Raw genomic sequence first — 17,000 nt, forward strand, 5'->3', positions numbered from 1 at the left:
TTTTCCCATCCTTCATCTCTTACGATTTTGATTCTCTTTCTTTGGAATTCCTCAGTCTTTATATCTTTTAATTGAACACCTACTCCCTCCCTTTCCCATACATTTGTACTGCTCTTGAAGCCTGTTCTTCCTTTTCTCCCCCTTGGTAACTCTTCTTGATTCTTTAAGACTCAACTTGGGCAATCTCTTTTCTAGAAACGCTTCTACCATCTTGCTCCCATCAGCTTTGACCAGTCTAGTTTGAGTAAATGACCTTCTCTGGGCTCCAGAGTATATCAGACAGAGAATAGCTTCTCTGCCATAACGATTCACATGATGCTTGGGTTCTCTGTTCACAGGTCTTATTCCCTTTCAGGACATTCAGCATCTTGAGTGCACCACTCTAGACAACTTTCTTGTCTCCACAATTCCAGTGTGCTGGAGAGGGACCATTGATGGGTGTCAGTGAAAGACTGTTCAAGTGATGTTTAAAGACACAACTCTCATGTCCTCTCAGTCTCTTTTCTTCAGAAGTCCTTTCTTTCCTGACCTTCTGTGGCAGGTACCAACTGCACCATTTCCTGGGGAATTAATGGTGTTGCTTTGAGACTCTCCCTTACATGTGTGTACATGCATGCTAAGTTGCTTCAGTTGTGTCTGACTCTGTGCAACCCTATGAACTGTAGCCCACCAGGCTTCTCTGTCCATGGGATTCTCCAGGCAAGAATATTGGAATGGGTTGCAATGCCCTCCTCCAGGGAATCTTCCTGATCCAGAGATCGAACCCATGTCTCTTACGTCCCCTGTGTTGGCAGGTGGGTTCTTTACCATTAGTACCACCACTGCTATTTAAATCCTAGTGTTATTGAATGTTTTCTCCATGTTCTCAACTAGATTTTGAACTCTTTGGGAGTAAGAGGAAGATTTTATAATTTGGGGTGTAAGCTAGGTACCCCTAATACTGCCTTGTACATATTACCTTCTTGATAATGTTAGTTCATGAATTGTTAAAGCACTTCAAAAAGCAACAAACATGAGATCCTTCAAAAGCACATCTTTCAGGGCAATTGCCTTTTCACTCTCCATTTCCTCAAACAGTGGGTACATTGTGTGATTACAGAGACTTCAGACAAGTCCTTTTATTTCTCAAAGGACTCACAGGAAGCTCACAGTGCGAATAGATTTTAGTTGCCTTTTTTCTTATAGAAAGATAAAACCTGGTGACCGTGGATATCTTCTTCATTTTTGAGCTTTACTTTCCTTATCTGTAAGCTTGGTGTAATAGATAACATACTTTCCTGCTAGGAGTTGTGATGAAGGGTAAGTGGAATAATGTATGCAAAGCATGTGATGGTGCCTGAAACACAGTGACTCATCAGTGTATGTTATGATGAGCATTCACTGTGGGCATGGTCATTTAGAGGAGTTCCATGGGAAAACTTTTATTCAATTGGTTTATCCATTCTTTTTACAAATAATAAGAAAGACTCATACAGTGCTTCAGAAATTTAAGTACTATCCTCTAAACACTTTGCATATATCAACTCATTTAAGCTTTTAAACAGGCCTATTAAGTACATTCATTCCACTATTATCTACATTTGAGAGATGAAGTCACTAAATCACAAGAAATGGTCCAGTCACACAGCTAATAATAAGTGGCAGAGCTGGAATTTGAGCCCAAAGACTCCTCCTGCAATGCAGGAGACTCCAGTTTGACTCCTGGGTGGGGGAGATCCCCTGGAGAAGGGATAGGCTACCCACTCCATATTCTTGGGCTTCTCTTGTGGCTCAGCTGGTAAAGAGTCCACCTGCAATGTGGGAGACCTGGATTTGAGCCCTGGGTTGGGAAGATCCCCTAGAGAAGGGAAAGGCTACCCACTCCAGTATTCTGGCCTGGAGAATTCCACGGACTGTATAGTCCATGGAGTTGCAGAGTCGGACACGGCTGAGCGACTTTCACTTTCACGTGTTAGTTTCTTTGATAACACAGTCCATGCATTTAATCATAAAATAGAGGACTTCAATTCTCATTGTCTGATAATTCTCTGTCCAGTAACAAGTAAATTATCACTGTATTTGAGGTTATATAAGTTTGAGTTTTAAAAAGCAATCTGAAAGTCCCTTTAATTGAAGAAGTATATGCAAATCCATTTCTTCCAGTCTCTCTCACTGTGAAAAACAAAATCTAGAAGCATATTGTACAAGATTCAGAATTTTCATATTTTTCATTAGCAAGTCATTTGCAAGTTTCCAAGAAGGAAGGGATATATTTCCAGTGTGTCTTCCACAGAGAGTTTCATAAGGAAAATAAGTTGTTGATTTAATTTTTATTGTATCCAATTTTAAATTTTTAATGGTATTTAAAATTTAATGTTAAAAATTTAAAAGTGTTGCCTTAAAAAATGAAGTATAATGCATAATATTATTATACGTTACAGGTGTACAGTAGAGTGATTCACAATTTTTAAAGGTTACATTCCATTTATAGTTATTATGAAATATTGGTTATATTCCCCGTGTTGTACTGTATATCCTTGTGACTTATTTTATACCTTATGGTTTGTACCTTGTAATCCCTTGCCCTGCATATTGCCTGTCCCTTCCTTCTCCCCACTGGTAACTACTGCTTTGTTCTCTGTATCTGTGCTCTGCTTCTTTTTTGTTACATTCATTAGTTTGTTAATTCTGCATGCGATACCATACAGTGTTTGTCTTTCTCTGACTTCTTAGCATAGTGCTCTCACAGTCTATTCATGTTGCTGCAAATGGCAACATTTCATTATTTTTTTAATAGCTGAGTAGTATTGCCTTGTGTAATGGAATACCACTTCTTTGTTCATTCATCTGTTGATAGACATGAAAGTGTAGTTTTAATATGATGTCTTCAAATGGTGGTGATATTGGGTGGAGAATAGACTTAGCATAGGGAACATGTTTATTAATCAATTACTGTTTTAATATTCATAAGATGAATAGCATTGAGTTCTCCACTGGAGTAAAAAAGTTAACTTATTAATAAAGATAACAGATAAAGTGCAATGGAAAAAAAAAAAAACAGAGGACTTAAAGAAACATCGACTCAACAGTTAACGTGTGTTGGGTACTGAGGTTAGAGAGATGAGGAAGGGCTGTCCCTGCCTTAATGACTTGCACACAAGAGTGGAAGACAAGAAGACAAGTTTGTGATTCCTGATTGATATCGTGGGAGCTATCATCAGAAGGGTCTGACGTTCCAGTTTGCCTGGGGTAGTCCTAGTTGACACCTGTCACCCAGCATAATTATTAGTAGTGTTCTCGTTTACATTCAACAGTGTGTTGGTTGGGATCATAAATTACATGGTCTCTGTTAGCTCTATTATATGAGGTGATCTGCCATCTCCAAATGGGGAGACCTGACTGTTTCCGGTAGAGCTTCTTCTGATTGAATATCGTAGAACGAGAAGTTTTCCAGGTGGGAGTGGGACACTGAAGGAAACGAAGAAGGCACAGCTGTGAGTGAGCACGCTGGGTGTGTTCAGGAAAGAGCAAGCAGACCCGCGCTGCCGCAGTGGAGTGCTGACGCTCAAACGTGGCTGCACTTTAGAGGCGCCTGGGGAGCTCGTAAAACTCCCCTTGCCCAGGCTGCACCAATTAACTAGAGTCTCTGGAGCCATGTTTTAAAAAAACTCTCAGGGCAATTACAATGCGATTTGAGAACCTTGGAGGTGGAAAGCCCTTGAGAGGCAGACGAGAAATGATGGGTGAGTCGGAATGGAGAAGCGGGCAAGGACCAATTCGTGGAGTAATGTACTCCTAACCAGAGGTGCTGCCACTTCCCTGAGTGTATTTCTGTAGAGCTCTATTATGTAGAGCCTTAGTCTGCCTGGGGCAGCTATGAGGAGCCCCTTTCCTTTCTGTTAGGGCAGCAGCAGGAATGGCTAACAGGCTGTACCCTCGATTTACCGCCCTCTAAAGTGAGCATTCTTCTGGCCTTTATACAGCTTGCAGAAATTCACTCCGTGCCCAGAAAACCTTTTAGCAATACTAAGGGTGCCAAGGATGATTAGACATGTGAGGCAGACTGCGCTTTTATATCATAAGGGTGGGCATAAAAACCCCTTAGAACAATTCTTTCTGTGAAAACAAAATCCCTAAAGTACATTAAGTATAAAACAACATTCTCTGTAGATTCCTGGGAAGTAAATCGAAGGTTAATTAGCTTGTCCTGTCTCTTGCTTATTTACCAGTCTAGCTAATTGTTTAGAAGGTGGAATCTGCTAATTATCAAGACTGATGTGATTCAGAAGGTGAAATTACCAGTGTTAATAATAACGGCCACATTTTCTATCGCAGAAGGACGGTCTGCTCTGGGGCCACTTTAAGGGTACTATCCAGCTCCCTTGCAGCGAATTTATTAACACCCTGCCCTTCAGGATGGCAACTGGACTGAGGAGGAGATAAATTCACTCTACTGAATAAATAGGCTTTACTGAGCTAGGGGAAAGGGACCCCTGCACAGGCTCTGTGTATCGGCTTCCTCTTCTTTAGCTCTCCACTGGTTCTTCCCACCTTTCTCCATGTGCCGTGTGTCCTCCATGGCCACTTGGAGCCTCCCTCCCCCACTTCTGGACAGATCTTTGGATATTTGGGACCCCGAACTTTCCAGCCTAGGTAGTATTGAGCCTGCTTCCAGGGCCCACATGGGCCTCATTCCTAGAATTTTCTCTTGAGGGAGGAATAACCAAGCTGTTGGTGGGCACACTAATGGGCTTGAAAGATGGTCTTAGGTGGCTGTTTGGGAGGGCAGGGAGTGGAGGTGGAATTTGGATGTGAGGATTGGAACGTCCACATGCATGCAAGTAGCCTCGCAGTGTAGGACAGAGCCAGGGTGGGAGTGAAGGAGGAAGAGTTGGCTCTCCCCATGTGCCATGGCTCAGCACAGAACTCCTAGGGGTCTGAGAATTATGGTGCTTTTGTTTAGGTAAGAGGAATGTGTGTCTGTATGAGTGTGCCAAGTCACTTCAGTCGTGTCCTACCCTTTGTGACCCTGTGGACTGTAGCCTGCCAGGCTCCTCTGTCCATGGGATTCTCCAGGCAAGAATACTTGAGTCGGTTACCACTTCCTCCTCCAGGGGATCTTTCCGACCCAGGGATTGAACCCATGTCTCATGTCTCCTGAATTGGCAGGTGGATTCTCTATCACTAATGCCACCTGGGAAGCCCAGATAAGAAGATAGAAAATATTTAAATTTTGTTAACTGTTTTATAAATTTTAAATATTTAAGTATATGGTTTTCCATTTGGGTTCTTGCTCTGGGCCTTTAAAAACTTAAGGATGTCACCTGAAGCCTGGAGCTGGATCACATCAATGATACATAAAGAAACATGGAGGGCTGAGTGTCAGACTGTATACAGTTTCTTTGAATGGGTTTTATCATTCCCATTTTCAAAATGTAGGAACCTTTGTTTGGAAGATTAGCAACTTGCCTCACATCCTATAACAAATAACAGGATTTATTTGTTGGTCTTCAACAAAGACTCAGCTTCTTGAGGTCAAGCTTTTTTTCTAACCCTGATTCTCGCCGCCCCCCCCCCCCCCCCGCCCTGCCCCCACCATCACAGATACCTTTTGCGGTGAAATTATCCTAAGATGTTAAGTTTAACTCTTTCAAATTGACTTTTGTTTTCATTTTCTCCTGTCAACCCCTACCCAGCTGTCTCCCTTCCTCTTCCTCTACTTCCCTTGCCTTTTGAGTAAATCACCCTAATTATTAACATTGTAAATGAAGTTCTAAATAAGCTATTTAAGTTTATTCCTATTAGATGGGACAACAGATTAGAAATCCAGTGCCACCTGGGGTGGGAACGTGTTAGATTTCCATGCTAATGCCTCATGCATGTTTTATGCCTTAGATTAGCAGCTAATGTGGTCATTGATCATCTCATGTCATATGAACTACAGACCTGCTGCTTTGAGCTAATTCTTTCAAAAACTTATTTCCAAATCAGTATTCAAAGTCCAGACAAAGATTTCTGGTTGACAAACAAGGTCATACTTGCTTTGGGTAGGGCTCAAAAACATTTTTCTAACTATTTATGCTCTTTGTAGATAATGAACAGGGTGTAATATATCATTGAAGCAAGTTAGGTTTGAGAAATTGCCAAAGGAAAAATATATCCTAAAATGTAGTCCTAGGAATCCTTTTTGTACCCTATATAGTTTCTTTCTATGCTATGTATAAGTAAAAAGTATGTTAAAAGTTATCATTTGAAAGCCTATTCAATTTGTACTTAAATTAGATAAGGATTTACCCCATTAAGTCGGAAATTGAGGACATTTTTATTTCAAGTTATATGGCTTTGCCATTACTGAGGTCTAGTTCAAATTCTGGTCTGTTCACTTAGCAACTGGGTGACCTCAAGGAAAATCCTTATCATCTCTGAGTGTGTTTCTTTATTGAAAACATGAGACTCATGAAAGCACTTATCTCACTGGCTGATTATAGGGTTGACCAAGGCATTGCATGGAAAGCTTTCACTTACATGTCTGGCACTTAGTAGATACTCATATAAACATTCGTGATTACTTGATTCCTCTTCCATGTAGAAAGTCATCTTGGCTAAAATATATGATGAATGAAAATTTCACTGATGAAGCGGGGCAGTAATTGTTTGCCTTTTCTTTTTTTCTGAGCAAGTGTAGAAACCAGCCATATCTCAGTAATATGCATTGGAAAACTGGTAATGGGTTAATATGGAATTATGTTTATGCTTCAAGAAGGACCTTTCTATCTCTTTGGAATCTGAGCTGGACCTCCAGCTAAGTCAGAGGTAGAAGAAGGAATAGAGGACCCCAACCAAACCCAGGCAATGGGGGAGCCATCTCAACACTGAACAGGAACACCACCCCTTCAGCCTAGAAAGAGGGCAAGTTCAAATTGTGATTTACACATTTGGTCATGGAGGGTATGGGTCATCACTCGGCTATGACCACTGTGGGGAGAAGCTAAAAGTTGACTGATGTCAACTCCTCTCCTTAATACCATTCTACCTCCCCTTCTCTCTGTGCATACATCTCTGTAAACCTTGAAATTAATGCAGCCCTATGGAAAATGGGCAGGGATAGCGGGGTGGTTATTTTGTTGTTGTTGTTGTTTTCTGGGGAATTTCTCCAGGAGCACCCATGGGTGCCAGGGCTGCTCTGGCACTGGCAGAGAGCAGGCAAGGCAATCTGAGCCCTGGGTTGGGCTTTCAGCTCTCTCTCTTGCAGCTGCATCACAAGAGCCTGGGGAGCATTAGGCAGCCGTATGAGGCTCTGGATGATTCTCTGGCTGACAATAACCTCATGCATTTGAGATGGAAGAATAGAAGTTTTGGCGATTAGGGAAAATTTGATTCAAGAGTAACATCCCTGAAGTATAGTGGAACCAGCCACCGCGAGTGACAGTGGGGCATGGTCTGCATGAGACAGTTCTTTTTGAAAGTGTTTGCTGGGCAAAGTTTCCTGTATAATCTTGGTTGTTTTTTTTTTTTTTTTGGCTTGGTGGTTGAGGGAATTGGGATGGAGCTGTGTTACCAAATCAACAAAACTATTGCAGGATTCACTTGTTTGGATTTGTTCTTTCCCTTTGCAGAACCTCTGCCATGTGCTTTAAATTATAAGGAATTGTTTCAGAGATAATTACTGGAGAGTTTCTTCGCAGGAAACCTGAACTTTTCTTGATCCATTTGATTTCTATATATGGAAAGAGTGACTTTAAACATACGACTATATATATATATATATATATATATATGAGTTAGGCTTTTCTAAGTAGAGACCAGATGTATAATTTCATAATTCATTGAGAACAACTTTCTTTAGATATGTTATCCTCCCTATTGGATGTATAATTAGGATCTTTGTTAACAAATCAAAATAGTGTTCCCATTTAGAAATGCTATCCAAGCTGTTAGCATAATGCTGAGAACATGATATATACTTAGCTCATTGATTAATGAACTAGGTTGGATTCAGTAAATAAAAATGCAAGGTATTAAACATGATAAGGAAGAAATATTCAGAGACTCAAGATGGTAATGGGCTTCCTAGGTCACAGAGTTGAAGAATATTAGACTGCAAAAATAAATCAGAATAAAACTGTGATTGTAATTGTTATGAAAAGTATGGAAGCTAGAAATTGCCTCTTGTATTAAAAGATGGACTAACAGACAGTGACTGCAGCCATGAAATTAAAAGATGCTTGTTCCTTGAAAGGAAAGCTATGACAAACCTAGACAGCATATTAAAAAGCAGAGACATCACTTTGCCAACAAAAATCTGTATAGTCAAAGCTATGATTTTGCCAGTAGTCGTGTGCAGATGTGAGAGATGGACCATAAAGAAGGCTGAGAGCCAAAAGATCGATACTTTCAAATTTTAATGCTGGAGAAAAATCTTGAGAGTCCCTTGGACAGCAAGGAGATCAAACTAATCAATCCTGAAGGAAAGCAACCCTGAATATTCATTGGAAGGACTGACGCTGAAGCTTAAGCTCCAATACTTTGGCCACCTGATAGGAAGAGCCAATTCTTTGGAAAAGACCCTGATGCTGGGAAAGAATGAGGGCAGGAGGAGAAGAGGGGGACAGAGGATGAGATGGTTGGATAACATCACTGACTCAATGGACACGAGTTTGAGCAAATTCTGGGAGATGGTGAAAGAAAGAGAAGCCTGGCGAGAGGCAGTCCATGGGGTTGCAAAGAGTCAGACACGACTGAGCAACTGAATGGCAACAACACTAGCAGTCTGGTGGATGTCCTAGATTACAGATTCTGAAGACAGACTGCTGGTTATAGATCCCGAGAATGCTCTTTCCATCTATGGGATCCTAGGCAAGTAGCTTAGCTGCTTCTCTGTAAAATAACCATAGTAATAATATCTGCTTTAGAAGATTGTTGGGAGTATTAAGAAGTCACATAAAAGGGACTGGGTCATAGTAAATAGTTACTAACCAGGGCCATTATTATATCCATTCTTTGAGAGCATGATAAACCTTTCAATAAAGTTGTCTTGATGAGACTTGTATATTCTTCTGGGCTGCTGCTTCAGATTTCTGACTTGAAATCTGATTTCTTTACAGATGCCAGAGTCAGAGTATAGTCTGGGCTGATAGACTCTATAGTGGCATAATAGGGTGTTGGGTATCCGATAGATATAGATCTCTGAATCCTGTACGGGCACTGCTGCACTTTCTCTTTTCCCTTTTGATGTTGCTCCTCCCTGGAGCGACTTCCTGGGGTTCAGCTGCTGCCTTAGGGGCATAGCCAGGTTGGTCCCTCTTCCTCCCTTTCTGTCATGCTTGAAAATTATAAAGGTAGTATGCTTATGAAATCTGAGGCTAACACTGCTCTGAGAGGAAAAGCTAATGTCCTGGATAACCAAACAAGTATTCAGAGGTTAACAGCTAATCTGAAAGATAATATTCGCTGAAGATAAATACATAGTCTATCATTTATATTAAGATTAAAACAATAAATTATCCAAGCTTGAGCTTGAGAAGAATGACTCAGTAATCCAGAGAATTTTCTTGATTTCAAGGTCAGGATGGGACAGAAATATGCCTTGGTACCTGGTACGTTCCATACTACAGTTGACTGTTGGCATCCATTAAAGAGTTGGTCTGAACGTCTCATGTCCCCAGATCTAAAATGACAATCACTGATGTAGGAAGACTAATCAGCCAGCTAGGCTGATGCATTATGGAAGCAGCTTACTACTAAACACTTGTCTTGAAGTGCATGTCCTATAATTTGAGCCACCCATTTTATCTTCATTATCTAATTTAATTGAAGTGTCCTATAAAATACATGTCATATCCTCGTTAGAGTACATGTGCCATGGAACTGCTGGTTTGCCTTCAAAATTTCAGAAGAATCAACATTGCATCAGAAATGCTAAGTCCTCTGGTCTACCACTCAGGACAAGGAAGGGCAGAGTCCAAGGACAATCTCAAGGTCAGCTCATACCTATAATATTGCTCTTCAGTTTTGATGCCCCCACTTAAACGGTTGTTGGCAAACAGTTGTAGTGATGGAAGAGCAATCAGTGTTTTCTGAAGACTATGTTGTATGAAAAAAGTTGAAGGAACTTAGAAGTATTTCACTTAGAAATAAAGGAGGTTTGGAGGAAATGTGACTGCCTTCTTCATAAACATGAATGTCTTTTATGGACTGATATGGCTTATTTTGTGCTGTTCCAAGGAATTAAGTCAGGACAAAGAGGTGTATCAGTTACACAGATTCAATATAAGGGAGGACTTCTTAAACTGGAGATGTCCAAAATACTATGGGTTGCCTAGAGAGAAAATGAGCGTCCCTTCTTCAGAATTGCTTAAGCAGTTACTAAAAGGCTGTGCCTAACCACAGAGGTGGAAAGGCTGTCAAGTGTAATGGATAAACACAGGAAACCTGCCACCAGAGGGTCTGAATGCTCTTCCTGGCTCTGTCTGCCCCTTACTAGCTGGGAGATGATGGGAAAGTTACTCTGTCTTTCTTAGTAAAGTGAAAGTTGCTCAGTCGTGTCTGACTCTTTGCAAAACCATGGACTATACAGTCCATGGAACTCTCCAGGCCAGAATACTGGAGTAGGTAGCCACTCCCTTCTCCAGGGAATCTTCCCAACCCAGGGATTGAACCCAGGTCTCCCACATTACAGGTGGATTCTTTACCAGCTGAGCCACCAGCTGAGCCACCAGGGAAGCCTAAGAATACTGGAGTGGGTAGCCTATCCCTTCTCCAGCAGATCTTCCTGACCCAGAAATTGAACTGGAGTCTCCTGCATTATAGGCAGATCCTATACCAGCTGAGCTACCAGGGAAGCCCTCTTTCTCAGTACCCACCTCGTAAATCCTTATGGATGTTCATGGATGTAAAGTGGCACTTATTAAAAACATAGATAGTATTTCTTATGATTATTTTCTAAAATGCTATAGAGAGATTTCTGTAAAAAGCAAAAGGTTCGCTAGAGCTCTTTCCCACTCTAAAACAACTACTTATAATAATATGGTCAGACTCTTAATTTTATGGATGCACCATTGAGTCTATAAAACACCATCTATCCTTAGACAGGGTCAATATGACATATTTTACTTCATCACTATAAATACAACCTGAATACAAATGGAGACATACAAATAAAAGAAAAGAGATGGGCATGCATTTTATAAGGCTGGTACACTGATAGCTGTTCTGAAGAGACTGGCTTAAATGTTAACTTTGTTAATTTCATTTGCCCATTCCACCAATGAGTTATAGTATACATAAGTAGCATAAGGTGTTTTATGTTAATTCTTGTGGATGGTTTTTTAAATTTCATGTGAGTAAACCAGGCATATTGTTAACAATATAATTTGGGCTAAATTGAGCTCTTAGTAAATTGTGAATGGTTTATCATTATTCACTGGAATGCATTTACTCTGCTAATGCAATATTGCAGCTTTTTAATTATATGTTAATAGTTTAACAGCCAAAGTTAAGTGCTATTAATAAAATGGTATAACTAAAAGATCCCATTTGTAGTGTTCTATGCTTTTCTTCAGTGTTTTATTAGAAAAGTTGAAAAATGAGATGTGACAAAAAGAATACAAACAAAAGCAATTATTACACTCAGTGTAATTGATGGAAAATTTGGGTTGTGTGCTCTCAGCTAAAGCAAAGCAAGATGTAACACAGTGCCTGGTCCATTGCTCTACAATGGCTGAATTAATGGTGGTTGATCAAGAAACAATTCTATTGACAGTTTCATTCCCTTAAATTAGAATTCGTGTTCCAACTGTGCCTCTACAGGTAAAACGAAGCAGAGAATTGATATTTGTTTGGTAAATTAAGCAAGAAGAAAAAGAATGCAAACAACACATTCCCTCTCTCCATTTTCTCCTGGAATGAAAGATCTGTGTCCAATAGTTAGATGTGTTCTACTGTTTTTCCATTTTATCTGTGAAGAAGAGAATGGTGTGATCACCATATGTAATGGAGAAGGAGTGTGTCAGTTTTCAGTTTTTTTTTTTCTGTCATAAGCTGGTTGTTCTTGAGTAATAAGTATATCCATGTTAAATAAATATCTGGGATAAGTCTAGAATCCTGTGAAGTGAAGTGAAGTTGCTCAGTCATGTCCGACTCTTTGTGACCCCGTGGACTGTAGCCTACCAGGCTTCTCCGTCCATGGGATTCTCCAGGCAAGAATACTGGAGTGGGTTACCATTTCCTCTCCAGGGGATCTTCCTGACCCAGGGATCGAACCCAGGTCTCCCACCTTGGAGGCAGATGCTTTAACCTCTGAGCCACCAGGGAAGCCCTGTACTTATACCTAAGAATATAGTGATGTAATTACAGAGAAGAGATAGGACTTCATGAAAATAAATTAAAAACATCATGGGACTTGCTCAGCTCAACTCAGTGTCAGTAAAGGATGCAATTAAAACTCCAGGAAGATGAACACCCTTCTATTGCCCTGGTACCCAGAGGAAGAGCCATGAGTCCTGCTCTCTCAGCACTAATCAGTGCAACTGGGAGTACTGAGTGCTATAGTAGAAATTGCAGCTTATGAAAGCTGGAGATGAATGGCGATGATTGAGCAGAATGGAGAGAAAACCCAAACTGTGTCAAATGAGTTGTTATGGGGAAAACCTAATAATGGGGAGACAATCAGGGGGACAGTAATAGCTGTGCTCAAATATTTTAAGGGCTATAATGAAGAAGATGGAATAGATTCATTTGGTATCAAGGGCAGCCAGTAATGCATATGTATGAAAACCATAACAAGATTATAATAAGAAAATGCATTAATAGTATATTGTGATGTGCTACTTTTCTAGTGCTAATTCCACTATTTAGGGTTCTTTTATCAAAACCTTTTCAAAACTTGAAAAGGATGCTATGGAAGGTTTTCAATCCTAAGTTGAGTGATTGACAAGATTATCTTGTGATTTGGGGAGTTTGCAAGTTAAATAATCAAATTTTTATCCCTCTGCCATAATCTTGATATGAAAGTGAAAGTCACTCAGTCATGTCTGACTCTTTGCGAGTCTATGGACTATACAGTCCATGGAATTCTCAAGGCCAGAATACTGGAGTGGGTAGCCTTTCCCTTCTTCAGGGGGTCTTCCCAACCCAGGAATTGAACCCAGGTCTCCCATATTGCAGGCAGATTTTTCGCCAGCTGAGCCACAAGGGAAGCCCAAGAATACTGGAGTGGGTAGCCTATCCCTTCTCCAGGGGATCTTCCCAGCCCAGGAATCAAACCGGGGTCGCCTTCATTGCAGATGGATTCTTTACCAGCTGAGCTATCAGGGAATATAATAGTTGTTAAATAGTTTGAATTTCCTAAGTGAAAAATTCTATAAATATAGAGATTATTTTTTCATAAGGAGTTCAATGAAAGAAAGATAAAGCTATAACTAATACTGTTTTCCTCTTTTCAACATGGTAAATTATAAAAATTATGAACTATTTTTAAGTAGCAATAGGTTTTAACTAAAATATGTGAGGGTAATATTAATATTATGAAAGTAAAAATGCATTTACTAATTAAAACTTAAAGGAACTGTTTTCATGGGATTTTCTGTCCTTTTCCACCACACATTTCTCACGAGAGGTCACATGATCACTGATATTGTTGTTCAGTTGCCCAGTCTTGTCTGACTCTTTGCAGCCCCATGGACTGCTTGCAGCATGCCAGGCCTCCCTGACCCTCACAATCTTCCAAAGTTTGTCCAAGTTCATGTCCATTGCATCAGTGATGCCATCCAGCCGTCTCATCCTCTGACGCCCTCTTCTGCTTCTGCCCTCAATCTTTTCTCAGCATCAGGGACTTTTCCAGTGAGTCAGCTGTTCCCATCAGATGACCAAAATACTGGAGTTTCAGCTTCAGCATCAGTCCTTGCAACGAGTATTCAGGGTTGATTTCCAACTAGTATACAAGGTTTATTTCCCTTAAGATTGACCGGTTTGATTTCCTTGCTATCTAAGGGACTCTCAGGAGTCTTCTCTAGCACCACAATTCAAAGGCATCAATTCTTTGGTACTCTGCCTTCTTTATATCATTGATATAAATACCATCTAAAATAGTGATCTTTGTGCACAGTAAAATTAGCATTGATTTATATAGTTTTGGAGATAAAAAGGGAGATAAGCAGAGGATAATGAAACTCATTTAAACATTTTCATAAAAATAATTACAATTCTATCTATCTATCTATATGCACATATATATGTGGCTTCCTGGTGTCTCAGTGGTTAAAAATCAGCCTACAAAGCAGGAGACCTGGGTTTGATCCCTGGGTCAGGAAGATTCCCTGGAGAAGGAAATGGCAACCCACTCCAGTATTCTTGTCTGGAGAATCTAATGGACAAATGAGCCTGGTAAACTACATTCCATGGATTTGCAGAGTTGAACATGACTTAGCAACCAAGCAATAACATATATATGTATAAACAACTATATATATATATTAAACATGTATATGATGTTTAGCAACTAAGCTAATATATATATATGTATATGCAACATATATATATGTAAAATGATGTGAATATCATCATTGGATAGTGAATATGAAAAATCAGTTAGATAACAGCAGTTGGTATGAATTTCTGCCATAGAAACTAGTGGTAGAATATAATGCTGTTCTTATGGTTGTTATTGTGCTTTTCTCTGGAATTGCTTCCGTTCTTGCATCCGTGTTTATATCAAAGAGGTTTCAGGCATGAAGTGCATTTTAATATCATATAAGGCCTGCATGTAAAATATTTTTTCAGTGAGAATTTGAGTTGAATTCTCTTTCATCTTCACACCATTGACCTGAGAGACTAAGGATTTACTTAAAATCGTTGTAGTAAACAGAAAGCTTTCAATCTTCATTGGCCATTTATTAGAGATACTTTGCCTCTCTTGAGCTTCCCTGGTGGCTTGGATGGTAAAGAATCCACCTGCAATGTGGGAGACCTGGGTTCAATCCACAGGTTAGGAAGACCTCCTGGAGAAGAGAAAGGCTACCCACTCCAGCATCCTTGCCTAGAGAATCCCGTGGACAGAGAGCCTGGCGGGCTATAGTCATGGGGTCCGAAAGAGTCAGACATGACTGCGGGACTTTCATTTTCACTTTCTTTCACAGCCTCTCTTATGTAGCCTAGCATTTGTTTCTCAGCTCTCATAATTTATCAGAGAGTTTGCATTACCTACTGGATGTTTATATTAAGATGAAAATTTTAGCTATGGACAAGTCCAAAGAAAATGTAGGTTTTAACAACTTTCTGATATGGGGTATATATAGTCATGACCTCAGGAAACTACTGTCTAGACTATGATTATATAGCAAGTAAAACCATGGAAATAAGCAGATCCCTATGTAATTTTTTATTTTTTAAAGAAATTCATGGGAATGTATTTGTTTCTTTTTATAGTTTTTATTTGTGTGTTTATGTTTTGGCTGTGCTGGGTCTTCGAGGCTGTGTGAGCTTTTCTCTAGTTGCCTCGAGCCAGGACTCCTCTAGTTGAGACGCGTGGACTTATGGTGGTGGCTTCTCTTCTTGCTGAGCACAAGGCGCTCAGGCTTCAGTAGCTGTGGTTCTCAGGCTCTGGAGCACAGGCTCCATAGTGGTGGTGCATGGGCTTAGTTGTTCTGCAGCATGTGGGATATTCCTGGACAGGGATTGAACCATGCCCCCTGCATTGGCAGGCAGAGTCTTGAGCACTGAGCCACCAGAGAAGCCCAGGACAGTGTATTTATTACCTTGAGCAAGGTTCCCACATAACATTAATCATAGCTCTTGCCTTTGTTGTTGTTGTTCTAAGATAGTGTTATCAAAGTTTTAAAAGAAGGATTATTGGATAATAACAGTAAATTAACATAATTTAAATAACTGTAAATTTCATAATAGTTATCTGTATATTACATGCATCATATAGCTATGTTTAGAAATTATTTAATTTTAGACATTCATACATATTTTAAAATATCTCAGTTGACAAAAAATCCAAAGACGTAAAGAGGCATCTTAAAAGAGAATTGTTACCATATATTAAGAAAATTATAATTTAAATGTAAAGTTAACTGTATTAGAGATAAATTTAATTAAAAACAGGAAACTCACTTGCCTGTACTCATGCAATATTGAGACTTGGCAATTTGATTTTCATGGCATTTTTTTTTTCTGATTTTGTGTATTTTTCTTTATTTTTAATCAGAAAATCATTTTTTTTCTCTTTTCAGTCAATCTTGCTAGAGGCTTACCAATTTTTAAAAAATCTTTAAAATATTTATCTTTTAATTTTGTTGATGATCTCTATTGTACTGATATTTCCTATTCATTTCCTTTTGCCCTTCCTCTTATTTCTTGTACTTTATTTACATCTGATATATTCTTAGATTATGTTTTAGACTCTCTTATTTCCTACTATACCGATTTTAAAGCTATATGTTTTCCTTTAAACACTACTTTAGTGCATTCTCCCAAATATTGATCTGTTCCATCTTCATTATTATTCCACTCAAAATATTTTCTAATTTCTATTGTTATTTATTCTTTGACCCATTGTATAGAGAAATATTGTCTAAGTTTCAAAGAATTAGGGTTTTATACTTGTCATTATGTTAGTTTAACTAATTTCACTGTGATCAGAGAATATATTGAGTAATTAACTCTTTGAGCATTGTTGAGGCTTTCTATAAGGCTTCTTTGTGGTTGATATGGTAAATATTCCACGGGAACTTGAATGGGATGTGAATTCTCCTGTTGTTCTATGCAAAGTCTTCTCTCTGTTTCTATATGATATTTGGGTACATGTGTTAACAGTGTGATTTTTAAAATAATTTCATTGAGGTATAATTGACATATGACAATGTAAAGTATACATATTTAAAGTGTACAATTTCATCAGATCAGATCAGATCAGTCGCTCAGTTGTGTCCGACTCTTTGTGACCCCATGAATTGCAGCACGCCAGGCCTCCCTGTCCATCATCAACTCCCGGAGTTCACTTAGACTCACGTCTATCGAGT

At 39.4% G+C, this 17,000-nt stretch overlaps 1 protein-coding gene across 18 annotated transcripts in view; it reads left to right on the forward strand.

Moving 5' to 3' along the window:
- The first annotated feature begins 3,303 nt into the window (after positions 1–3,303).
- The window catches only part of LOC147366710 (uncharacterized), a 1,020,409-nt gene continuing 1,006,712 nt past the window's right edge, over positions 3,304–17,000 (forward strand). For 6 of the 18 annotated variants that reach the window (XR_015168971.1, XR_015168972.1, XR_015168967.1 and 3 more), the window contains exon 1: positions 3,538–3,722. The gene's annotated coding sequence lies outside the window, so the exon portion shown is untranslated. Of the gene's footprint in view, positions 3,723–17,000 lie in introns of all 18 variants that reach the window. The other 12 variants (XR_015168979.1, XR_015168980.1, XR_015168964.1 and 9 more) reach the window with 9 other exon arrangements.

This window comes from Bos grunniens, chromosome 8, assembly GCF_055505025.1.
Source record: "Bos grunniens cultivar Pamir isolate PY7600 chromosome 8, Bosgru_T2T1.0, whole genome shotgun sequence".
Taxonomy (NCBI): domain Eukaryota; kingdom Metazoa; phylum Chordata; class Mammalia; order Artiodactyla; family Bovidae; genus Bos; species Bos grunniens.